Source organism: Chiroxiphia lanceolata, chromosome 18 (genome assembly GCF_009829145.1).
Source record: "Chiroxiphia lanceolata isolate bChiLan1 chromosome 18, bChiLan1.pri, whole genome shotgun sequence".
Taxonomy (NCBI): Eukaryota; Metazoa; Chordata; class Aves; order Passeriformes; family Pipridae; genus Chiroxiphia; species Chiroxiphia lanceolata.
Window position 1 is genome coordinate 10171648 of NC_045654.1, and position 25612 is coordinate 10197259.

General features: G+C 50.7%; 1 protein-coding gene across 10 annotated transcripts in view; it reads right to left on the minus strand.

Moving 5' to 3' along the window:
- NCOR2 (nuclear receptor corepressor 2) overlaps nt 1–5975 on the minus strand; it is a 238186-nt gene extending 232211 nt beyond the window's left edge. For 4 of the 10 annotated variants that reach the window (XM_032705362.1, XM_032705361.1, XM_032705360.1 and 1 more), the window contains exon 1: nt 5745–5975. The gene's annotated coding sequence lies outside the window, so the exon portion shown is untranslated. The remainder of the gene's footprint in view (nt 1–5744) is intronic. The other 6 variants (XM_032705358.1, XM_032705356.1, XM_032705355.1 and 3 more) reach the window with 2 other exon arrangements.
- Nucleotides 5976–25612: the final 19637 nt, after the last annotated feature.

The following is a 25612-nucleotide window of genomic DNA, read 5'->3' on the forward strand; positions in this document are numbered from 1 at the left end:
CTTGCCCCAACACGCACATGACAAACCCAAACTGTGCTGCTTAGGAAGCTGTTGAGCAGCATTCAGGTACCAGCAAAAGAGCACCAGCCCGGAGCCTGCAGAAAACAAAGTTTAGAAGACTTAAAAGTCCCCAAAACTACATGACAGATGGCCACACCACTAGAGTGTTTCTTCAGTTCCCTGAGCAGACAGGGAGAAGCACACTCAGCCAGGAAGGGTTAACTTCCCACAGATTTGGGCCAAAACTGCATTTCTGGGCAACGCCACTCTGTCCAGTGTTACACCAGGGAAACAATGCTAAATAAAGATTACGCCAAGTGGTATTATGTAAATAATTCTCTTCCACAATGAAAGGATAAACCCAGACTGCTTGGTTAGTTATTAACCCACAGAGAGGAAATCCTGCCGGCTCTGCCTCCCTCCCTCAACACATGCACCACCCACCCGGAGAGCCACAGCCAGGGCTGCAGCCACCAGAGACAATACCCACACCGTCCCAGCCTCCCCGCGAGCTGGCACTCTCCTGCGGACCACTTCCCACAGGAGGAAACCATTTGGGCCCCACCACATTGCCTCCTCCCAGGGCAGCCCTGCTCCTGCCTTCACCACCACTGCCAAGGCTGGACTTGGCCCCCTTCCTCTTTCTCATCCTCCCCCCCCCACCGGTCCAGGACACGAAGGGCTCCCTTCCCTTTGATGGGAACACGCTCCTCAACACATCCCTCCTCTTGAAGCCCTTCCCTTCCCCTCGTGGGCTGAATCCACTGGAGTCTGCCTTTGCCTGCACATCTTCTGCCCAGAATAACTTACCCGACCTTTCTGCCTCCATCTCTCCCTGCAACCTTCCTCCCACCTTGGCCTCACGTCTGAATGCTTTATGTTTGTCGTACGATTTTAAATCTGTCAGCAATTCATCCATCTGCCGCCTCCTGGGTTTTTAATGCCGCAAACCGTTCTGGGTTACAGCCTTGCCTAAACCTCTCAGTGGAAAATTAAGCTGTACCTCATTCAGAAACCAAACTGGCTTTGAGATCACTTCTTTCCAAGGTGCTGGGCTGTTTCAAAGACAGGCTTCTCCCCTACAGCTAGCAGAAAAGCCATGATGCTATCCGGTCTAAAATAAACATTATGGGAGCAGCGATAAGGGGAAATATTTCAGCTGACTAAGAGCAATGTGGGTTCAAATCCAAGCGTAAGCTGATATTGCTTGTAATTTGTTCCTGAGCCAAAAACACAGACTGGGAGTGAAAAAATGGAAGGCATTAAACAACAAGCAGCGTACTCAGCGACTCTGGAAAACTTGAGCATTTCCATTTATGTTATTATTTTTTTAAATAACCTTCAGTTTCACGGATCATAAAGTTAATTTGGAGTTAACTTCCCTTCTCTGTAACTAGACAGAGCTGCTATCCTTTACATTCGTTAATGTTTGCTCAGTGCTCCGCAGCTATAAAGAGAGCACTAACCATTATCAGCATCCTCTGTGCACCCAGCAGGCACATAATCACACCAATTGCTTTGCTCTGCCTGTCCAACCCCCGCCCCGTGCCCCAGATCTCCTCCAGCCCTGGCACTGTGGTAGCAATCACAGCCATGGCCATCTAGCTCCACCTTTACCGCTGTTTCTCCAGCGCCAGCACTGGTCACCTCTCCCCTGCAGGCAAGGCTCCTCTCTGGACCTCTCCAAGCGGATCAGTGGCCGAGCACGCACTGTTGGCAGCACTGTCTGCAGCAATCGGTGCCTCTTCTCGCCTGCCCAACCTCAGCCACAACACATCTCTTGGCTTCCCACCATGAAGACGGCAGGGGTGCTGCTACTGTGTGAGCACTGTCTGCTCACCAGAAATGTCCCCTTCTGGGGCACCCTCCTCGCCTTCAGTAATGAACAGCCCACACCCCGAGAGACTCCAGTGGCCAGAGGCAGGTTGGTAGGAACGGAGAACTGGTGGCCTCGAGAAGGGAAGTGACAAGTAGGGTGGGCAGCAGGACGGGGGGTACAACCCAGATTGCTCAATTCCCAGTACAGTCCTGCTGACGCCTCGTGCTCAGGTCAGGATTCACTTCCCAAAACTGACGAATCACTCATTTCCTTCTGCTCTTCTGCCCTCCTTCCCTTCCTACCAGATCCCTCCCTCACTCTGACCAAGCTTTTACGGGCATTTTCATGCCCTCTGTTCGGGAGCTCTAGCTCCCCTCATCAGTCTTTTTTTAGGAAGCATCTCTGCTCTAGCCATGCTCATTAAACGATATGCATTTTCATTTTCTACTGCAACGCAAAGATCTATCCTTGACATTACAGGGCAATTTGGAGACCCCGACACCTGTGTGCCAGCACAAGCCCAGCCATAAATAGCAATTCTTCACCACTTTCCTATGTCGATACACAGCAGGGGCCCTTCAAAGCTGCGCAGAAGCTTGTGCCACAGCAGCCTAGATGAAAATCCATGACCTCATGATGCCCAAATCCTTAAGCAGCTGCAAAAGCCTCAGTCACTAATCAGAGAGGCAACCGGGTGCTGCTATACCTCATTTCCAGCTCCATTAGAGCTGACCCTGCTCTCTGCTGAAATCTCTCAGTGAAGACTAAAGCAAGCCACCGTTCGCACAAATGCAGCTGCACAAAGATAACAGTTCTCTTAGGAACACATTGCCCTGGATTTCCATCTCGTGTACCCCTGCATCTAGCCTGTGGTCTGCATTTGGGGGATCACGGCTCACAGGCACAAAACCCAGGGGGGAACCAGCACTTTGCCACTGGGAGTGACAAGCCCTCGCACTGAACAGGCAAAGCACCCATGGGCAAAGACACTCCTCTTCACCAGCTCTCCAGCAGACTTGCTCTGACACATTGAACTTCATGTAACCTCCCTAGTCTCAATTTTCTGACTCGTCAAGTGATCTGGTCAGAATGAGACATCGGGCTAGGGATGGGTAGTACTGCACCCCAAATACAGGCCCTCTCAAACCCATGCTCCCTCTCAACTGCTCAAAACCCGCCTCTGGAAATTTAATCCTCCTTTGTACCTACTCATCTGGAAACTGGTGAGATCGTAACTTTCCTCCTCCCCACAGGGCCATGAAGATGATGGTATCTCAGACACATAAATTATGGCTGGCTTCAAGCAGGTTCCTCCCAGGACAACCTGACCGCAAACAGGACAGTATTTCAGCAGAGGCCACTAAAAACCTGAACCAGCAGCAGGAAGAACACCAGGAGCCATCAAGGGGACAAATAATTCACAGCCATGTCACGAAGGTATCTCCTATGACCCAATTCCAGACAGCACAGTCCAGAGCTGCGGTGGAGATGAGAGGGGCAGCTCTCCACACGTGCAGCTATCAGCACAGCTGCATGCACGCTGTCACTGCCAATCATAACAAAACTGCCTTTACCAGACTGGATCTCCTAATTACAAGACATGAACACAGCCTGAACCAAACCCTCTTTGGATTTAGCACAGGATGGCTCCAGGGACTGGTCCAACCTCCACTGGAGGCAGCTTGGTTCAAATCCAACCACAGCCATTAGCAAGTGAAAGGTACTGCCAAGGAGCAGCTGTTTGGTGGCTTGCCTGAAACAAGTTTACGGTTTCAGTGCAGATCCTGTCGCAAAAAAATGCCAGTCACCTCCCTGGAGCTCAAAGGTGTGAAGGCAGAAGCACCCACCCACTTCTCCAGCGCTAGAGATGCTGGCGTGGGAGGCGTTCCCATACGGGCCCAGTACCAGCTCTGCAGAGCCAGCCCTGACCTCCGCAGGGGTTTCAGAACCAGGTATGTTTTGCAACTTGGCAGAAACAACAGCTAAATAACAGAAACCACCACCCACATGAAGCCAAGAAGAACAACGTACCAGTGTTTTCCTGCCCCAGACGTGTGCGTGCCCCATCTCCTCTCTCGCACCAAAAATAGCTTCTACTTTTTCCCTTTTGGCAACAACAAACCGAGGTTTGAGTGCATTTGCTTTCAATAAACTAAACACGTTTTGCAAGAGCGTCTCTCAAGCTTACTCAACTGAAGTTATAAAATATTCGTCACACGCAAAACTTCCCTCCCATGGCATCTTGGGACTCAGCCCCAACACACTCTGCAAGCCTTGTTGTGTTTCCCACCCAAGGCATGGCTCCTACACAGAGCTGGCCGACCCAGGCACATGGGTGGCTTGAGCTAAATCCCAAAGTCACCCAGCGAGTCAGCAGCAAAACTCAGAGAATTAAGTACAATTTCATTAAAGCCATCCAGGAATACATGGCTTCACTAAAACCCTCCAGGAGTTTTGCCACCACTTCCAGAAGAGATGGAAATGCTCACTCAGTTGTCCCAATTCACATTGTTTCCCTTTATGAAATACTAGTAGCACCAAACCTTTATCTGTAAGGCACATGGCAAACTTAACCTTAACCTTGCTGATAAAAACCCTACGCTAAATGGTAGAAAGAAATTGAAAAACTCTCACTCCGTTCAGCCAAGGAATACCAGTGGAACAACATCACATCCACCAAAGCCAGATTAAAAATACCAGATTCAGCAAAACCCTTACATTTTTCAGGCATCCAGAGCACCAACCTTTGCTTCATGGGAATACTGAGAGGTCGCCAAAAGAGTTCAAACCATAAATGCCTGTGAACCGAACGGGTTAGGAAACACCCACTGCACAGATCACCTCCAGCAGCACTGTCCTCTCCAGCACATTCTTGAGCTGACCCAAAACACAAAGTTCAGGGAGCAGACGCAGCCTCCAGCACAGGCAGCAGTGCCTGCAGGCATGCCGGGCTTCCACATGGTTCAAAGCGCTGGAAGGAGGGATGGGTTTGTTGGGTCAACACGGCCTCATGCCCCAGGCAGCCCCAGCCCCGAGTCCTGCAGGTTTTGCTGCTTCAGTGGTGTTGGCAGCAGCCCACATGGCAGGCAGCTGCCTGCACCCACTGCAGCCTGCTCTTTGTGCATTGTCAGGGCAAGGGAGCAGGAGGAAGGGCCGAGGGAGAACAGGGAACAGGAAATTATAAGAATCGTCAGGAAAAAAAGCAATCACTCCAGAGACCGCAGCCGGGGTTCAGAGAAACGTGCACTTGTTGCCTGCAGACACCGGCCCGGTTACCCCCCTGTAAACATTCACACGCTCAACGCCACATGGCTGGAGGAGTGAGTCGGGGGGGCTCTGGTCGTGCCCAGCACCCGGCCGTTGCCCCCAGCACCCACTGACACGGCCCCGGGGCGCAGGGCTGGTCCCCGACCCGCGCCCGGTGACCCCTCGGATGCTCATTCATTGCCCCGGGCTGTCGATCAGCGAAACCCACCGGCTCCGAGCGTGCGGGGGGACAACAGCCGGAAAACACAGGATTGAAAGAGGGGGAGGAAAAAAACAAGAGGGAGGGGGTAAAAAAAGGCCCTTGGGTGCCCCCGCCCCGCAGACGGGTGTCCCCGCCAGTTTGCGAAGTGCGGGGCTCCCCCCCGTGCTCCCAAACCCCGCCGCTCCCCGGGAAGCGCGTTCCCTCGAGGGCAAAAAGCAGCAAAACCAACCAAAAAAAAAAAAACAAACCAACAAAAAAAACCAGAAAGAAAAAAAAAAGAAAGTTTCTCCCCAGCAAGCAGCTCCCGCGGCACATTTTCATTTTTACGTAACGCGGCCGCCTTTCCCCGACCTGCGGGGAGCGGAGCGGGGCGGCCCCCCCGGCCCGGCCCCCGCCCGGCCCGCCCGCACCCCGGCACCGGGGGGGTCCCCCGGGGGTTCCCCCCTCCCTCCTTACCTAATCCCGCCGGCAGCTGCCGCCCCCCATCGCCGCCGCCGCTCCCGCCTCAGCGGCCGGCGGGGCAGCGCCGGGCGCGGGGACGCGGCCCCGCCATCTGCGCCGTGTTTATAAATCCAGAGCCATGGGGCTGCGAGCCGCGCCGTCCGTCCGCCCGCCCGTCCGTCCGTCCCTCCGTGGGGCCGGGCCGCCCCTCGCCGCAGCGCCGGCCCCGCAGCGCTCAGCCCAGCCCAGCCGCGCCCAGCCCAGCCCTGCCCGGCCCTGCCCGCCCCGGCGCGGCGGGAGGTGGCGGTCGGTCGGTCGGTCTCTCAGGCCGCCCCACAGCCGCCCCGGCGGCCGGGCGGGGCGGGGCGGGGCGGGGCCGCGCCGCCCGCGCGCATTAAAGGGGCCGCGCAGCGCCCGCAGCGCCCGGCGGGTCCCGGCGGAGCCGCGGCGGTCCCGGGTATCGGGACCACCGGCTGCACGCCTGTCAGTGACTGTGTGTCTATCACCGGCTGCACCCCCTGCATCTCTGCCTCCGGCTCTACCCCTATCACTGGCTGTACCCCTGTCACCGGCTGTACCTCTATCACCGACTGCATCTCTGTAGCTGGTTTAATCCCCTGAGTCCCTGTCACCGACTGCACCCTTGTCACCAACTGTACCCCTGTCACCGGCTGCACTGGTGCCACCAGCTATACCCCCATCACTGGCTGCATCCTTGCTACCGGCTGCACTCGTGCCACTGGTTTATCAGTGCCGCTGGCACGGGTGCCACCAGTTATCCTGGTGCCTCTGGCTGCACCGGTGCCACCTGCCATGCCGGTGTTCCCAGCTTTACTGGTGCCACTGGCTGCGTTAGTGCCCTTGGGTGTCATCAATAATGTTTCTGGTGAAAATGAGGGATTCTCACCCGTGATGTGAGCTGGCCCGGCAATCCTCTCATCCCAGTGCTATTTCAGATACGAGCACTTCATTGGAGGGAGTCAGTTGCCACCTGACTCCCTGGATGCTGCCAAGGGGCAAAGTTTCAACCTGGGGAAGTTGGTATTCAGAGCATCCCACAGTGCAATAGCAAGGAAACCTCAGTTTTCTCACAAAAGAAGGTGGGAATCTCCAAGAGAAGACTCCATGGTGCCCTGTATTAGTGTCTGTGCTGTGATCTTGGCTGCATCAAAAACCTTGCCAGAGTGGGATCTTTTCAGGAAAATCTGAACAGTTTAACAGGCAAATGCCCACAGCAACTGGCACTGAGGCAGCCCAGGTCACTGCTACACCATTCCCACCTTCCAATTTCACACTGTAGTTTCTGATTTTAACTAATAACCTACTTTTTCTTCCTCTCCCTCCTCACAGGGGTATAAGGAAGGTTGCGCCCCCTCAGCCACCACCATTCCTGCTCCAATGTTGGGTGCCTCCTGCCCAGAAGAAACCACCCCCTTTTCCCTGCCACGGGTGATGCATGACCACAAAGGATGGAAAAGCATCTTGCAAACTTCCACTTTTCCCTCCCTGCTCCAGCAGCTGGAAAAACCTCCATGTCTCCCTCCCTACTCCAGCAGACCACGCAGGCAGAGCTGAGCAGGCACGGGTTCCTTGCTTCTCTGCCTCCTGCAGTTCACTTCTTTTTTCCCACATCTCCATGAGCGGTGTTTCCCTGGGAGTGGGAGAGCAGGATAGCGGGCAGCTCACGGCATTCCTTGCCCCAATACGGCTGCGCCGCTGCAGGGCAGAGGGACTTTCCCAGGCCTGGACTCGGTCTCCTTAAGTCACCCGACTTGCTATGTAAGCACAGGCGCACGGCTCAGTGTGAGCATAAACAACAGGAGCACCAGGCAAATTGCCTCAAATGAGCCTGATGCGCCAGGAAAAGCAGGAAAAGTTGCCCTCCGGTGCCTGGGGCAGCTGGGTGTCCACCAGCTTCGGGCAGCACCTTCTGCATGATTCGACACTTTGGTTGTAAGACTTTATTCACAGGCTGAGTGTCTCCTGAAGCAAAGAAGCAGATCAGATCTTCACATTTGTCTTGGAAGATAAAAGACTGAATTTATCCCTGCTGTGTTGCGGGGTTTCTCTGCTCCAGCCATTTAGCATTTCTTGAGCTTTTTTCTTTTTTCTTTTTTTTTGGTATCTGTGATGTTTCACTTAATGAATAGAAGGCAAGTCCTGTACCATGGCAAAAAGAGTCAGGACATTAATTTTACAGGAGCCAGGAGCCAGGCTTTTAGGTTCCAGTGACCTTAGAACAAGACTAGAATCAAATGTATTTGAGTAAACCCCATAGGGTTGAACACACTTTCCAGCAATGCTGAATATCCTGCCAGAGAACAGACAGATTTTTTGCCTGCTCCTATGGTCCAGAAGGCCATGGTCCCAAAGGGGATCACTGGGCTGGTATTTGTAGTGGCAATATGAGCTTTTCACAGTAGCATTGCTCTTATAACATTGGGGTTGATTTCCTCGTGCATTTCACCGTCTGCTGTCAGCCTGGCCATTGGTAATTGGGATCAGCAGCTACTGATCCCAGTGATGTTTATAAAACCATTATGCAAACCCATTACACCCAGTAATCCCAAAATAATACCAAAATTACCCAATAATACCCAAAATAATGCTTGGCCCAATGCTGTGGGGCTAAGTGACTATAAGTGTGAGTCAAGACCAAGTAGTGAACCCCTTTGGCCGAATCACATCTTCATCATCTTCATCTTAACAACTGCCTAATGAGGGATGTGTGACTCTCCTTAATTCAAGAGGCTAGATGTGTTTATACGGAGTTGCTGATCCCAGGAAACCATATCCCTTCCCTGTCTCAAAGCAAGAACACTGATCTTGGCTTTAAAATAGTGGCCTTGCCAACATGAGGCAGCAGTGCTGTGCTCTTTGCAACAGGGTTCTGGCTTTTGGAGCCTCGAGGCTCCCTGCCTGCGATCATGGAAGCTGGAAGCTTCTTGTGCTGGTGAAATCGCAGATGAGATTGTGGCAGAATCCCAGGGCTACTGGGGGCTGTGGCTTCATGAAAGCAAAGCCTACGGCGAGCCTGCTGTGAGCATCCCGGAGCAGTGGGAGAGCTGGCGTGGGTGCTGCGCTGCAGCCGGACACGTACACACACATTAAACACAGGAGACAGAGCCTGGCTGTCGCTGTAATCACAGTATATCTGTGCTGCGAGGCTGCAGATAGCTTACACAGATTTTCCGTAGCATTTCACTTGGAAGTTGCTGTTGATAGCTATTCCATCAGATAAAATGGTAATGCGAGCGCGTCCAGCAGCAAAGATGGGGATTTCAGCTCTCAGTGGAAAACTGGAGTTCTGCCTCGGATTTTTGAGATGTTCTACATTAAACTTTCCCCATGCCCGGCACAAATGCAAGAAATTGGGGTATTTTCTTGCTTGGGTTGACCTGAACTACTCCAGGAAAAGAAGCGAGATGCAAAACAGGAGCCACCCTCCCTTTGAAACCGCCCTCTCATGGAAAGCTTTAGGGGAAAGTAATTACATCTAAAGCAAGCTGCAGCCTTCAGCCTCAGTCAGCCTGTAACTGACTTTATCAGAGCATCAGCCCACTAGGACCAGCGTGGGTGAAAACCATGGCAGGGGTTAACCCTCCACAGTCACACGGGACCCACAGTACTGGCACAGGAACAAGGGGTCTTGGACCTCCTGGTCTAAGGGAGAGAGTGGGGTATATGGCAAGGTGTGGAGCAGCAGGAAGTTTGCACCCCTGCCCTGCATGATGCAGTGCAGCTCCTTCCAAAGTACCTTCCCACAGCCCCAGTGACCTGCCTTTACTTGCTCCGGGCATGAGAGGAATTTGGTGGGACTCAGGCAGTATGAAGGGATGCAGTTCACTTTGGGGAAGTGGATCCATATCAGGAAAAACAACCAACAAACTACAGATCTCTGCATGTCTCCCTGGAGAAGGAGGAAAGGCAAAGACTGGGGAGCTGGCTGGCAATGCGGGGTCTTGCAACAGCTCCCCCCAGCCAGGCTCCATCTGCAGGAGATGACTGTTCCTGCCTTTTTCCATGCTTGTTTTCAGGCTGGCAAAAATTTGCAGAAAAAAATTTCTGTGAATATTCCAAAATTGGTGGCACTTGGCTACATTCTGCGAGGGGTAAAACTGAAGTCATCCTGGATGGCAGCTGTAGGTTGGGAAATGATCCAAGTAGATCAGGTTGCCTTCATCCCCAAGGTGTAACAGTGATCCCACCCCATGCATCAGCCCCACCATGGGGAAGGGATCCCCTCAGCACCCTGAAATGCTGCAGCTGCAAAGGGGTTGTGCTTTCCCAGGCAGACCTGACCCTGGCCACAAGGCTTGGGTGGCCATTTCCTTGACTCCTTCTCTCAAATGGCTGAGCTGAGCACTCCTGAGCAGCTGCCCCATTCCCTCCCATGATGGGGTTGGGTTAGGTTTGCACACCCTGTGCCAGGGCCTGGCAGTGGGTCACACTCCATCTGCCACCCCAAACGCCCATCACCAGCAGACCGGCACACTCACAAAGGCTCATCGCAAGTCGTCCTGAGGCTGCCTGAGGTTTTAACATGTCAGGGGGCAGACAGAACCCCAAAAGGGTCATGTCTCTCCTGAAGAGATCAGCTTTTAAATGCAGATAAATGCAGATTGGTTTTAAATCCAGCTAAAAGCAGCAAATGCATTCTCCCCGCTCACAGGTGCATGGTGATCCCGTGGCTGAACTTCTGTGGTGCAGTGAGGCACAAGGTGTGAATTTTGAGCCAGTGGACAAAGCTATCTCTGTCAAAGTCAGCGATGGGGATGCTGACAGGCAGGACACAGGCTCAGCAACCAGTTCCACGTGCATTTTTACCTCCCAGATACATGCCTCTAGCAGATGGTTGCTGCCTCCCATGGTGCTGGGGCAGCTCACAGGATAACTAACTAGTCTTTACCACAGAAATAAATGGCCACAGCTTTATTAAATCAATATTAATTCATAATCTTTAACAGACAATTATAGTTATCTCACACACAAAACTACCCACCTCTTCAAATCTCTGATCTGACAGGGTTATAATTAGCTTATTACTGGCCATACATCTGCTAATAACTTTTCCCTCAGCCCTGTGAAGTGAATTAAGGAGCGCTAATAAACCATGGCTGTTAATCCATTTATATGTCTTATGCTTTTGTCTGGGCACCAAATTTAAAGATATATAAAAAGGGGTTTTCTCCTTTCTTTCCTCCAAGGTCTGACTACCTCGCAGCCTCCAGATGCTGGGTGTGGACAAGATGATCCTCTCCATGTCTTGGCTCACTGGGACAGGGCGCAAGAGGAAACTTGGGAAAGCACTTTACAAGCTGAAAAACCTCAGAATATTTGTAAGCAGGAATATTTTCCCCAATGCCTTCTTATTCTCAGCCCCACGAGGCAGAGGGTACTTGGGAAGGTCCACTGGCAAGGCTGTGAACCCCAAAAAAACCACATGGGAGGGCATAACAGACAGGCAGGCAGAGAAGAGGGGCTGACTTTAGGCAGCACTCCCAGCTCTGCCTGCTCTCACTCCACACCACAGAGCTGTTCCAGGGCCGGTCATTAGCAATAATGAAAGTGAGATCAGACGCGGTTGGGGGTGGAGGGAAACGTTGATCTCAAACGATGGCCAGTAATAAAGGACAGCAGAGAGGCACTGTGTGATGTGACGAGATAAAAGCAGATGGCTGGCTGCTGCTTCTAATTATAGGACCCTGCTAACGAAGAGGGCGCTGATTAGACTGACATTGTCCTAGGACATGAATTTGTTGAAGGATCCGGTGCTGGGGTTTGGGGTTCAGGGGTGCTGTGATGAGGATCCCCACTGCCTGCCAGGAACTGCCCCAAAACCTGCTTCTGCCCTGTCTCTGCCTCACCAGCTGCATCCCCAAGTGAGGTTTGGTCCCACCACGGGAACAGCTGGGTGAGAGACTGGGCAGATGTCAAGGAAGAGCCAGCAACGATGTCCCCGTGTGTTGGGCGGTGGCAAGTGGGAAAGCCCTGACAAGTCCACCACCAACCCAGGAGGCTCCGAGTTCCAAGCCCCTGAAGACGAAAGGAAGTTTCTTTTGAGTAAGAAATGTGGTTGAGTCTCATGGGGGAATAATTTATGATGCTTACTGAAATGAGACAGAAAAAAACACATTCAGTTCTGCTTTCATCATATTTTTGGCTATGAGTAAAACAGTAGAAAATGACGAGGGCTTCCCACAGCAAAGCCAAATGCCTCAGACTGAAACTGGTAGCCAGGCCACTTCTAACCAGTGAGTTGATCTTATGCATATTTTTGGTCATGCTGGCACTTTTCCTCCTCCATAGAGGAGATCTGAAGTGTATTTGTAATGACAGCTCTGTCTCTTTCTCGGCTGAGCTCAGCTTGGGATGCGGGAGCCTTTCCCAGTGGCAGAGAGGAGGGTACTCAGCCTCACCAGCCTGCCTGGTTTGGTGGCAATGCCCAGACACACATCCACATGGGACAGCTCTTTCCTGAGGGGCTCGGGTGCACCTGCACCAGTGTTCCACCCCACAGCATCACTGCACCTTTCCCCCTTTTCCCATGGTGGCTTTTCGGGACCTGCGGTGGCCCTGGAGCGATAACACCCATGGGAGGGGATAACTTGCTGGCACAGGGTCTCGAAGGAGGATTCCCCATGCTTACAGCCTCTGGCCCTGCAAGGATAGCAGGGTTTGGTTTTCTTCCCCAAAGAGTTGAGCTGATCCAGAGCCCCTTCTCACTCCTCCAATGCCACATTTGCAAAACTGCTTACCTTCTTTGGATGTGCTGCTCTGCGCAGGAATTGGGAAATTTTGTTTGTGGAGGTTTTTTCATTTTAAGACATCTGGTATTTTTTTGGGACTGGGAAAAACATATTTCTCTCTTCTGTAATCACTTAAACTCCAGCAAGAGCCCTGCATTGGGATGAAAAAGCACCTTTTAGCAAACGACATAGAATATGCAGCCTAAGGAGGAGCCAGAAAAAATGAGGCAGAAATTTTGCAAGACAGGAGATGGACAGAGCAGCTGGCAAGCAGCTGGCTTAAGTTTGGCAAAATCATGAAAAAAAAAAAAATTAAAATCAGCAAAGCCAAACCAAAGCTTGAGAGTCAGTCTCTAAAAGAAATCCAAACATCTTTCAGGCAATGGTTTTTTCTGGGTGAAGCCCACAGGAATGACCCACATGACCCTGAACTGGTATTTTCAGTGTGGCTGGAAAGGCACAGAAGAGGCACACAGAGCAGTGGGTGAGGTGATGCAGGATGGGATCAGGCACCCGGGTGCCCAAGAGGTGGTTACTCCTGGTCAAGAGAGTTGTACTTGCTTAAATTAGAGCAGCTTTTCAGGAGGATCCTGTAGCTGAGCTATGGGCATCTTCCCATGGACAAGGAGCCCAGCAAGTGCCTGTGAATTCCCTGCAGGATGACTGCAGGAATTTCAAGCCCTGCTTAAAGAGATGAAGCAGTTGCCAGGGCACCCAACCTTTTGACATCTTAATGAGCCAAGAGTTCAAAAGGGTTTTTTCTTTTTTTTTTATTTTCCCTCCCTTCTCAGAGAATTCAACTTTTCATTTCCCTCCTCCCAAGTACAAGACAGCCAAACAGGGGATGACAAATGAGCGTCTCGCTCCACCTGAGGAGTTCAAGCTGCAATCATCCAGCTCCTTGTAGCTCCAAAGAGCTGGGAAGTGCCAGCACACAGGAGAGGAGATGTAATTAGGTGCGATTCAAGAACAGCTCATCAGCTATATTTAACAGACAGGCCAATTCCTCGGCAAGCAAAACCTCACGGAGGAGCTGGACTTTGCAGAGCTGTGCTCCCCCAGCCCTGGCTCTCCTGTACTGAACTAGGCAAGAGCTGTTTGTGTTTCTGCCTGAAACACTCTTTATTTTGCTTTTTTATTTATTTTATTCCGCAATTTTAAGTTGTAATGGTTGTTTATCCTGTAAATATTTCATCTGAGCAGGGCCCTCTTGTCCAGGTTTTTTTAGCATGCAAAGTTTCCCCTTCACAGGGATCAAAGTTAGTTGGAGGGAGAGGAGCACAATGGCCCCTTTTATCCTAATCTTTCCGCCTGGAATAGATGGAGAGTTCTGCCTGAGTCCTGATGACATGCCACGAAGAACATGGTAACAGAGAAGTCACTGTGCCTTATGCTGAGAGAGGGGAAAAGAGTGCACATGTGCGTCGGCACAGGAGCATCAAGTGGGATGGGAATGCCAGTGCCTGGCTCCCACCAGCTCTGCTCCTGCATAGAATGGTTTGGGTTGGAAGCAAACTTAAAGGGACCTAGTTCCAACCTCCACACCATGGGCAGAGATGCCACCCTCTAATCAAGTTGTTCAAAGCCCAGTCCAATTTGGCTCTGAATCATCCTGCTGGCCAGGGTTAACACAAAGGACCAGGTTTGGGAAGCACCTAGGAGAGCTGGCACGCTGGGCTGGGGGGGAGGGTTGCAAGGCTGCTGAGGGTTATGGTGACTGACTTTTCCTCAAGCCGCTGTCTCCAGCCAGCCAGTGCCATACTGGGAGCTGCTTCCTGCAGAAAAGGTGCCCTCCCTCAGCGTCTCTGCCAGACCCTGTCCCAAAATAACACCCAGAGACGGGGAACAGAGAAGTTCAGGAACCAGCCATGGCCTATTGAGGAGACGGAAGATGCTAAATCCACACTTGCCTATGAAGGTCTCTTAAATATACAAAGTGCATTAAAGTATCAGCTTAGCTACAAAATTCAGTGAAGTAACCATTGCAGCTCCCTGGAAGACCTCTCCTATTCTTCCTCTCAATGAAAGCAAGAGGATGGAAATTCTGTGTCAAACTTTGGTGAAGCCTTCCCAGCCATCACAGGCCAGAAGATGGGACCGATGATGTTCAACCCCCAAGTTCAAGGATGTGATGACCAAAAGGGATATTGAAATACTCAGGGCAGAGTCCTCAGGCCTGTGGGGATGGGTTCTTGCCTCCAACAAGGCTGGAGCTGAAGCAGGCGAGTCCATGGAGAGCAGGGCATGCTTCCCTCCACAGGGAAGGATAAAAGAGCTATTATGGAGATGCAGGCTCTGTTCAGGCTCACGCTCAGCTCCTTGCGAGCAGAGGGTAAAGAGCTACTTATGCTGGAACATAAAAGCTGGGAGACAGCAGAGCGCTATAAATAGGGAATATAAACTTTCAACTGACAAGGCTCTGATTTTGTTATTGTAAAAAAAAATAAAAAAGAGAGGGAGAAAGAGTGCCTAGGTGGAGCTGACAAAGAGGGAAATACATGCAGAGTACAGGTTTGTTCCCAGGAACGCGCTTATTATAAGTCAGATGTAGTTAGAGCTATTACTTTAGCTTCAAATGAATGGAAGGAGAATAAATCTGCCTTTGTGCAAAGCTGCCTGCAAATAGCATCTCCCTCTAGCAAACCTGCAATTGTGTTTGCATGAGACATTTGTTAGAATAAATGCAATTTAAAAAGAAAAACAGTTCACACCTACGGCAAGGGAAGGCTGGTGATATGAATGGCGACCAGCAGGGGAGGAGGATGAAGCACAACAGGCTTTGGCAGCAGGGGGCAAAGCCTGTGGCACTGGAAAGGGCTCATCTGGGATGGCTGGAAGGATGGAGATCCTGTGAACAGTTCACCCACGGTCCCTATCCCCACGCATTATGTCTTTACACTGATCGCCCCAAACTGCTGAGCCAGTTTCAACCATTTTCCTACCTTCTGTTCCTAGAGGATGGTGTGATAAAACACAGGTCTTCTAGGGAAAGGATGAGGCACATCGGAGGTGTGAAGAAAGTACCTTCCCCCACTGCGAGCAGCCACGCCATCACAGCTTTGGGAGCAAACCCTGAGGTTTGTCCTGCATCTGGGTAGCCAGGACACCACAGGGAGGGGCATCCCAGGAGAGTTTGTCTTCTTCTTTGTGAGCCGACTGAAAAAGAACAGCACTTCCTTAGAAGCTTCTGGTTTTGCATATCCTATTCCTAAATAACTTTCCCAAGGTATCGAAAATGCTTGAGGGTTATTTTTCTTCTATTTTCAACAAATGGAGAGCTTTTCCTCCCAGAGCACATCACCACCCCGTTCTGACCTCCATCCTGCACAGCTGCAGCAGCTTCAAGGAGGGAACCTGCAGGGTTGGCACCTCTGGGGGCTGCTTGTCTCCTCGTGATACCCACGGGTGTGTCTGTGCCCATTGGCAACTTCCCCCAGATTGCAAGAGCATGAATGGATCATGGCTTTTGACAGGCAAATGCAACATCTTGCTTGGGCAATGACCTAAAGAGGAGAGAAAACCCTACACAAAGTCCTCTTCTGCCTTCTGTTATTACCATTATTATTATTTTTAATATTATTCCCATTGAATTTATAGGAGTAACTGTCTGGGAAAATTACTTTACCTCTGGTTCCTTCATAAATTTTTAATAGAGCAGAAATAGAAAACCAAAAGGGATTTAAAAAAAAAAATATGCGTTAGCGTCAAACTCTGGCTCTATTCATAATTAATTATACTTTCAGGGGGAGGGGAAAAAAAAGAGGAAACATAATTACAAGCTTCTAGTGAGAACATTCATTATCATGCTAATGCAGAAATCAGTACTGCTGCGCCTCTGTGTGTGTGTGTGTGCCCGTGCTCGGTCTAATTACTCCGCACTGATGTGTGTCATTCGCACGGTTACCTCGGTGCTGCATGGGACTGCGAAGTCAGAGTTAAAAAGGAGAAGGTGAATCACAGTTGGATCGATGGGACTGGCCGGTGCTGGGGGTGGACGCTGCATCCCTGGCAAGGCTGGGGTTTGCCTGGTGTTTCCCAGCGCTGGCTCCTCGAGCACCCTGGCCGCGGTGTTCCTCAGCGAATAACAATCCCAGCTTCGGTATTTTGGGCTGATAAGCCATTACAGGAGCGTTAGGAAGCTTTTCAAGGTGTGAAGAGCAGCACATACCAGGGGAGGGAGGAACAAGCCAGGCTGAGGGAGTAAAGAACCCAGAGAGAGGTGGAAGTAGAGAAAAACAAGGCTATAGTTCAACTATTTAGTACCTGACAAGTTCCCGCATTTGCCATGCCAAAAAGATTCTCACCTTACAAAGCAGATCTTGAGCATTCTTTCTATGAGAAGCATTTGGGCTCAGCTGGGCTGCAAAACCACCCTGGGCAGGGTGGCCCAGTTGTTCCCAAATGCCAGGGAGGAAAGGGAGATCTTCCATAAAAGAAGGGGTTCAATTTAACCCTAGATAACTGATATTACCAGCAGTACGTGCTTTTTTCCCCTTTTCTATCCTGTTCCATTAGGCACAACCGATGCCAGCACTGAGCCTGGCAGTGTGTCCCAGCACAGGACCCGAGTGCCTGGCTGCCCCCAGCATCCATCTGAAAAAACCCTTGGAAACCAGACAAAACCATCTTCCTCAGCATTCCAGACCTGTACCAAGGGGCCTGGTGGTACCCACTGGGGTCAGGCATGGGGACGAGCCTGCTCTTGTTGGATACTTGAAGCTCCAACTGAAATGAAAAACTGCAGGCTCAGATCCACGCCTTGAACATCACGTTCAGTCCCAGACATGTTTATAGACATGAGTTATCTAAATTATGTTAAACCTAAGTTCGGCATCTGCACAATCTGAGCATTTCTGGGGAATAATTAAATGGATTTCCCATTATTTCTCGAGCTGCCAAGTGAATGCCCTACTTTTATAAGTCAGAGCACTGCATTTCCCCAGTGATAAATCCTCCATCAGACTGCAGGAACCAGAGCCTGGCAGGCGGAGTGGAGCCAAGGGGAAACAAGGCAGTGGTGGGGCCTCCAGCCCTTCTGGATGTCTTAAAAGCCTTGGAGCAAAAGAGCTCCAGGGCCAGTGCCGTGGTATGTTCTGCCTGGCAACAACTGGATAGGGAGAGGGCAGTGATGGGGAGCTGGAGAAACTTGGAGCCAGGAGCAGCCAGTGCTCCAAAAAGGGATTAAAGAGCGGAAGAGGTGGAGTGGAGCGTTGGTGCAGTGCCATTTCTGATTCAGTAATCCTCTGCTTGGAGGAGAAGGACAGTGATAATTAAAGGAAGATCACTGCTTCCCTTGCTCACATGGGAAAAGCAGCTCTTACAGGAAACTGGAGAGAGAAAAGATGGAGCCAGGGATGAATGCTGTGCCCCCAGCACCCTGCAAACACCTTCTTCCTGAAATTTCCTCCTGTGCAGGACAAAAACCCTCCTGGGCACTGCCAGGATCAGCACTGTCTACTGGGCATCACAGGTCCAACTTGCAGTGATGCTTCTGGAGAGCTGCTGAAAAGGGATGACACAACTTCCATGGGAAAACCCATTCCCCAGGCGTGACAACTCTCCTGTGCCTCCATCCAGGGCACTGCAAGGAATTACTGTCCTAAAAACCACTGGTTGCTTTGTCACCTACAAGCCTATGTTAAAACACTTTGGAGCATCCACAGCAAAGGAGCATCCAAAAATTAACTAATTTTTCTTGGCATAAAAGCAGCTGTTGTCACACTCATATGAGCACATTAAATTTAAGTGGAAAAAACATTTAAAAAACTCTGAGAATTGTTTGCCCCAAAAGCCACCATTGCTCAGGCATGACAGAAAGATGCTCCACTAGCAGCACCGAGACCCTGCAGCTGGAGGGTGCAAAGAAGGGAAAGTTTATGCCTGGGGTGGCGAGGATAAAATCAGAGATTATTTTTTTTCCCAAAGGTGAGCTTTGTGCAACATCTGGGAGTCATTCCCTTTCCCATGTGCTCTGGTAGCCGGGAGAGGGGCTGCTCTGGCCTCACTCAAACCCAAGCTGTGCCTAATCCCAACATTCAGGGCTGCCTGTGAAGCTCCCCGACCCACACCAGCCCCGGACAAATGGACCAGGCAGCATTTTCAGCCAGTGACCAAGCTCGGGGCTATTTGGGAACCTGGAGCATAATTACTCTGCAGAGTCTGCCAGCTGCTCTAAAAATATCCACCCCACCTCAGCAGGCTGACACTCCCATTTTTATCCAAAAATGCATTTAGGAGGCAGAGGCTAAGAGTAGCACTGGGTGCTGTGGCTTCGAAAAGAGCAACTACATGGAAAATAAAGGGGCAAAAGCACAATTTGGCCATCTCCATGGTACTGGGCAGGCGGTGGGGTGCTTGGGGTGGAGTGTGGCCGGTGCTTGCACACCCGCCTGGTCCTGGGGACTGGGGTCAGAACAGCTCTGGTGTGTCCCCAGGCTCTGCTCTGCCCCGTTGGAGCACTTTCCCAAGCCATAAAGCAGACCTCAGGTTTTATGTAAGCGTCTAAAATGAGTTATCACACAAGGGAGAGACAAGCCAGCCATGCCCCCTCCCTGAAAGCCCTTCCCAATAAAAGGGCCTCACTGTTCTTCCAAATGATGAAACCGGAGCCAAATCCCCTGAAAGGAAACAGATGACCTCTTGTGCTGGGAACCGCTCCGGTCTCTCCGTTAATTTGATCCCCGCTGGAGTGTTGCCTGCCCAAAGGAAAAGCAATAAGCCATGACATGAGCATCCGTGTCCCTGTCGTAGGAGGGAGGGAGGCGCTTCCCACCTGGTCCCTAATGAAGCAGCTCGTTAGGGCTAACGGGATCTGGGCTCCTGCCACGCTGCCTGCCTTTCCCAGGAATTTTGCAGGAGATATTTGGCCTCTACCAGTGCAGGTTGATGTTTAAGCCCTCAGCAGCCCCGAGTGCCAGTAGGAGTCATGTTTTTACACAGAAAGGTCACGTCAAGCGTTGCTCCCCTCAACCAAAATGTTGCTGGATGCAGAATCTGGCATCTCAACACCCCTATTTCTGCAAAGTGTATGCAACCCAAGCCATGGTTCAAGTTTTTTTGTGTTTATAACCAACCAATGGAAAAATAAAACCAGATTCCGCACGCCGTTTATAAATGTTTTATGATGTATGAAAATAGCCCTAAAGCTTTTCCCAAAAGTCCTCATGACAGAGTTTGGGAACAGCCAGCCACAGGCAGTCCAGCTGTGCTGGGGGATCTGTGTTTGCTGAGCATCCCCGTTCTCTGCCCTCCAGGCAAAGGCAGTGGGAGCTGTTAACTTTCCACTGAGAAAACCGTGCTACCGAGAAATGGTGTTGGAGATAAACACACAGAAACAGTGATATATAGATTATATATATATATATATAATTTTTATATATATATATATATATATATACATAAATGATGATAAATAGATGATCTTTAAGATCCCTTCTAATCCAAATCACTCTATGATAACTCCAAAAATACCGGCTCATGGTGTTTTTCCATGGGAGTGGTGGCTGCTCATACAAGGATGCCATGCCCAGAGGCAGCATCTGTCCCAGTGCAGGGTCCCAGCACAGCCTCCCCATACCCAGGGTAGGGCTTTGGGAAGCACCATATCTACCAGGGCATGGACAGCCCAGTTTAGCAAGCTCCTTTTTTCTCTTGTTGCACTTTCTCCATCTGTATCGAATAGCAGAGCTATGAATATTCAAGAGACAAATGTGTTAAAAATTGGTGACATTTTCAGGATTGGCTCACACTAGCCAGAGAACGTAATTCACAGTAATTACAAATAAAATCCACAGCCCTTCACAGATGACAACAAATCCAAATGGCCTTTTTGCACAGTGAAAATATTAGCCTTAACACCTTTTTTTTTTTTAAATATCTTCCAACCAGTTGCTGCTTTCACAGGCATCTCTGAGAGAGCTGATTTCGGGAAAACTTTTCCCATCGTGGTTGTGTTTGCTGCCTGGTACAGAAAGTGAATAGCACTTTTTTTTTCCCTCTCTCTTATTTGAGAGTTTTCTTGGTAGGGATGAAACCACGAAACAGAAGGCTGCCTAAATGAAATTATTAACCCAGAGAAACCACCAAAGGAACTTGATTAATTTGCCAAGTAACAGAGCCCGGTTTGTTCTTTTAGGCAACACATCTTAAAGTAATTGAATCACCCCTTGAAAAAAAAAACCAGTAGATGATTGAGCCCTGAGGTACACTCGTTCGCTATCCTTAATAAATCTCTCTTTATGAAGGAGGTAGTATGCTTTTCTCATCAGAAACCTGTTAATTTTTTTCTCCTTTAAGTAATTGAATACAAAGTTCAAAATCTATCTGCAGCATCCTCCAAGAAAAAAAAAAATCAAAGGTTTATCTCCTGCTTCATCTCAGCAAGTTAATTATGCTCTCATAATTGAGTTAAACCAGCAGGTTATTAAAAATACCACAGGATTTTTTTTTTTTTTTAATGAAGTATCATGAGCCTCAAAAAGCTTTGGCAGGACCAAGTATCCCAAGACATGGATCATGCCCTGCATGCTGCAGGATGTGCCAAAGATGGACCACTCCAACCTCATTCCATTTCAGAATAGTGCCTGAGATGTTTTTTTCCCTCCATTTTCAGAAGCAGGAGGATGGGCCCACCATCAGCTGTGGTATCATAGCTTCAGCCAGAGCTGCAGAGCAGCTTCTATGGGCAACCTGTGCCAGGGCCTCACCACCCTCTGTGTAAAGAATTTCTTTTCAATATCCCATCTCACCCTACCCTCTTTCAGTTTGAAGCCATTTCCCCTTGTCCTGTCACTCCATGCCCTTGTCCAAGGTCCCTTTACAGTTCTCTTGTAGCCCCTTTTGGCACTGAAAGGGGCTTTAAGGTCTCTTCAAAACCTTTTCTTCTCCAAGCTGAACAACCCCAACTCTCCCACCCTGTTGTCATAGGAGAGGTGTTTCAGCATCTTTGGGGTCATAACTGAGATATCTTTCACTATTCTCCAAGAAACCTGTGCTGAGCTTCGTGGTGCCCTGAGATGGAGGAGGAGCCCCCAGTGCTCCACCACGATGGTGCTTCCACGTCAAGTGTATTTCTAATCAGCATTTCATGTCAAATATTACCCATTCAACTAATTCCACTAATTCTAGGGAATTACAGAAATAATTGCTATTTTCCAATAGACACAGGCCTGCCTCTCGAGACAGAAAAAAAAAATAAGGAAAAAAAATTCAATGAAGTACTGTTTAAGGAAAGTCAAAATAAGCTATTTCCATCTCCTCATTTGCAATTAAGTTCAGAGCATAACACAGTGGGAGGTGGTTCATGGGAAAAGTACGACTTCATTGTAATCCTCCCTCCTTCTAAGAGAAAGATCGGTGGAGATGGATGCACCCTGCCAGGCCACAGTTGCTCTGCTCCCTCCAGGCTGCCTGCCACCAGGGAGAGGTGAGGGCAGGAGAGCTGCCAGCCCCACGCTGTGTCTCTGCATTGCTGTCCTGGCAGGGTGCTGGGGTAGTGCATGGGCCTTCCCTGATTGCATGTGATCACCACCAGCACCACTCTGGTCCTGTGTGAGATGCTCCATCTCCATCCTCATCCCCGTCTGAATACAGATCCCACACCACAGCCCCCAGGAGACACCTTCCCAAAGCAGAGGGAGGAAAGGGATAACAGCCTGGAAGAGCAAGCATCTTCTCTGGGAAAAATGGGAACTGGTGATTATTGGGTTGGAGGTGGCAGAGTGAGCACGTGGTGGGGTGGCAGGATGGAACTGCACTCCTCTCCACTGGGCTGACACTGCCTAAATGAAGGGCTAGTTGTTACCATCATCTACCTTTTTTTTTTTTAAATTAAATCAGGACTTTTCTGCAGCAATATCCTTTTCTTCTTCCCCACAGATAACAGTACCACCACAAGAACAGGTGGCCCAACAGCACATCCTTCCCCAGAGAGCTCTGTGTGCCCCTTGTAGAAGGGTCCCAGAAGGACTTTTGCTCAGTGGGGCACTTCAACGCCACTCTGCCTTGCATCAGCCCTGCTTCACCTCAAAACACCTCTCTGCTTATGGGTGTTTCTGCCACATTCTCAAGAAAACCAGGCCAAGCAACGGTTTGGGTGCAAGAGGGACCTGAAAGAGCCGGTTCCCCTGCATTGTCTGGCAGGGTTGGGAGCTCTTCTCTGCTCTCCATGCAAATGTTCCCCAGAGGAGAAGGCTCAGACCTTGCCATGCACTGGCTGGGAACATCCTGCGAGTCTCTGCCCAGAGGCAGAGATTCCAGACTGCAAGGAGGATGTCCATCACATGCCTTGCCTCGTCTGACTTTGGGGTTGTGGGTTGATTGCAAACCAGCCAGTGAGCACAACATGCAGCACAGAGGCTGGGGCCATTAGCAGAGCCAGCACCCCAATCCTGCTGCCAGCAAAAGCAGAAACCTGATGCCATTTCAGGATCTGTCCTCAGGCTCCCCCTCCAGTGCCTGGTGACCTTGGCTGGAGAGGAGGGTGCTCTGTCCTCCAGCAAGCACTTCTCTACAACATTAAAAGCATCACTGACGTGGCGACCTGCTGATTGTGCATTAAATATTCACCTACACGATACTTCCTTTGAAGAATTCTCCTTTTAACTGTTCTATTTTCATCACTGTCCTCATCTCTCCGTAACGCTCCATCTTCTGCTTAAGTGTCATCTTCAGATTTTGTTCCCAATTAATATTTCTATGGCAACTGCATTTAATTTTGAAGTGGTAGCACTTGCTCTGCATGGGGACCAGAGCCTCCTCCCCACCTCACAGCTCTGTGCCTGTGGTGGACATTTATGCTGTTGTGTTTGGTTTCAGAAGCCATGGTCCTCGGTAGTATCTACACCCACTGCACAGCCTGAGTGCCCCGGCCTTGCTCTCTTGATGACAGCCTGGGCACAGCCAGCAGGTTGGTCCAGGCAAGACCAAGCTCAAGTTCATCCATCATCTTGTGATCCCTTATCACCAAGGACCTACATATTTGCTACAAATATTTGGGAAACACACTCAGTAGGATCAAGACACACATGGTACACCTCGGGGAGCAGCCAGGTCCACAGGCAGGACAGGAACACACTGTGAAACAAGAAGTGGTGAGGAATGCAGGAAGTGGAAGAAGGAATTGCTGTATTTGGAAACCCAGCCTCCATCCTATATCCAGCTCCAGATGAGGACCAGTGCTGGGTGGAGAGTTTTGCCCCAACACCCTGAGCTGTGAACCCAGTAATGGGGTGCAGATACTCCCTGGCCCCTGTGGCCACCAGGCACTGCCCAAAGCGATGGGGAAGGCACCCACTCCTGTCCCCGTGTGGGTCTCCTCCTCATTCAAAAGGCACAAGCAGTCCTTGAAGGTGGAAGTAATCCACGAAGGTGACCAGCAGCAGTGGCACGGGGACATTCCCCCAGCTCAACATCACCAAGTGCACCCCCAGACCCACCAGTGGGCTCTGCACTGGTGAGAGGATAAAACTGGGCACAGAATAGTTAAAATAAACCTGTGTTATTGCCTGGAATGAGAAGCATTTGTGTGCTGGTTTCCCTGACATGGCTGCCTTTGGTCTGGCTGAAACCTTGCAGGCATCTCTGGAATGACAGAAATGCCGAATGTCCTGTTAACAGGGTTCTGCATCCATCAGCACAGCCCGGCTGGCTTGTGTGGAGGAACCTGTCCCCGATGGGCCCGGGGGGAGGGGGCTGGCAGCCTGACAGATGTAAAACTGGGCTACTGCGTGTATGACATGGAGTTTGGAGATTAAGCTGTATAAATCCATCTTCAGAATCATTTTGTTCTAAGCCAACATCCCTGCTGCTGCTGCTGCCCTCCCGGGCACTACAAAATCATGTCCTCTTCATGCACGGGGACGACACATGCGCAGAGGTTCTTCTGTCACGTCGTGGCTTGGTTCCCTTTTCTGTGTGAGGGCTGTTTTCCACAGCAGCTTGGGGCATCACTGCAGTTGCACTATGCCTAGCATTGCATATTTCCATGCAAAACCACCTCAGACGCCCTCAGGGGACATTCTGAGGTTTTGCTCTGTTTTTGGCCCTGTGTGTAAAGTTGGCATCCAGCTTTCTAATCCCAGACTCTATCCCCTGCAAAGTGCCCAGTTGAATTCCTGCCTCCACCTGGAGCCTGGCATACAGCTGGGATGCCCTCCTGCCCCCTGTCCCCACCATGCCACCACCACCCAGCAAAGTGCCACCAGCAGCACAAGTGCACCCGCCATAGTTTGGTTTTCCAAGCACTCCCAGACAGGCTCAGCTCACAATATCTACATTATTCCTCATTCAAATGAGGGAACCACAGAAAAATGTAATTTTGGAAGCCGAGTAACTTAACTCCCCACAGCTGTGCCTTGGGCCAGGCTCCAGCTGCTCGGCCGCCCGCAGGGCTCCTCTGCGCTCACACATGCACCAGATTCCTCCCAAAACTCACTTCCCAGGATGGGCAATCACTGTGAATGAAATCTGGGACTTGGATTTCTTTTCTCAGCCGGTTGGGCTGCCCCGTGGTGGTGGCACGAACACGAACACCACTGGAAGGCAACAGTCCTGACCACTGCCCTTCCCCAAAGAAGCTGTTGCCCAACTGAGCTGGGGGAGGAACAGATTCCCCACTCTGTGCTGGTTAAGCATGTTTTTCCACACCCAGCCCTGCACTGCCAAGCAGAAAGACGTCTTTCAAAGCCCATGCCAAGACGTTGGCTACAGATCTGACCTCGTCCCTCCCGTAAAATTATTATTCTTATCTCAATGACACACTGACATTCTACCCCAAACCAACTCCCATCACTGCAAGGCTCCATGCGCCCTGGAGAACACGCAGGAGCTACCCTGATGCAACCCTGGGCAAGGTGACAGGCCAGGGACAGAATCTGGGGGGCACAGGGCAGGGTTGCTCCTCCCCCACCCCTACACAAGCGCCCATCTCCTCCCTCTCATGCTACAGCGAAGCTGGGAGCTCTGCAGTGCAATTGCTGCCGTCCCTGAAACGCTAAATGCCCTTCTCTTCACATTACTCGGCTGGGCGGTGAAGGGCTGCTGCCCTGCGCAGCCTCCCGGAGCGACGCACACTCGCCAGCTCTCAGCTTGGGGAAGGTTATTAATGTCTTCCTGCTGCTGCTGCTGCTGCTGCCG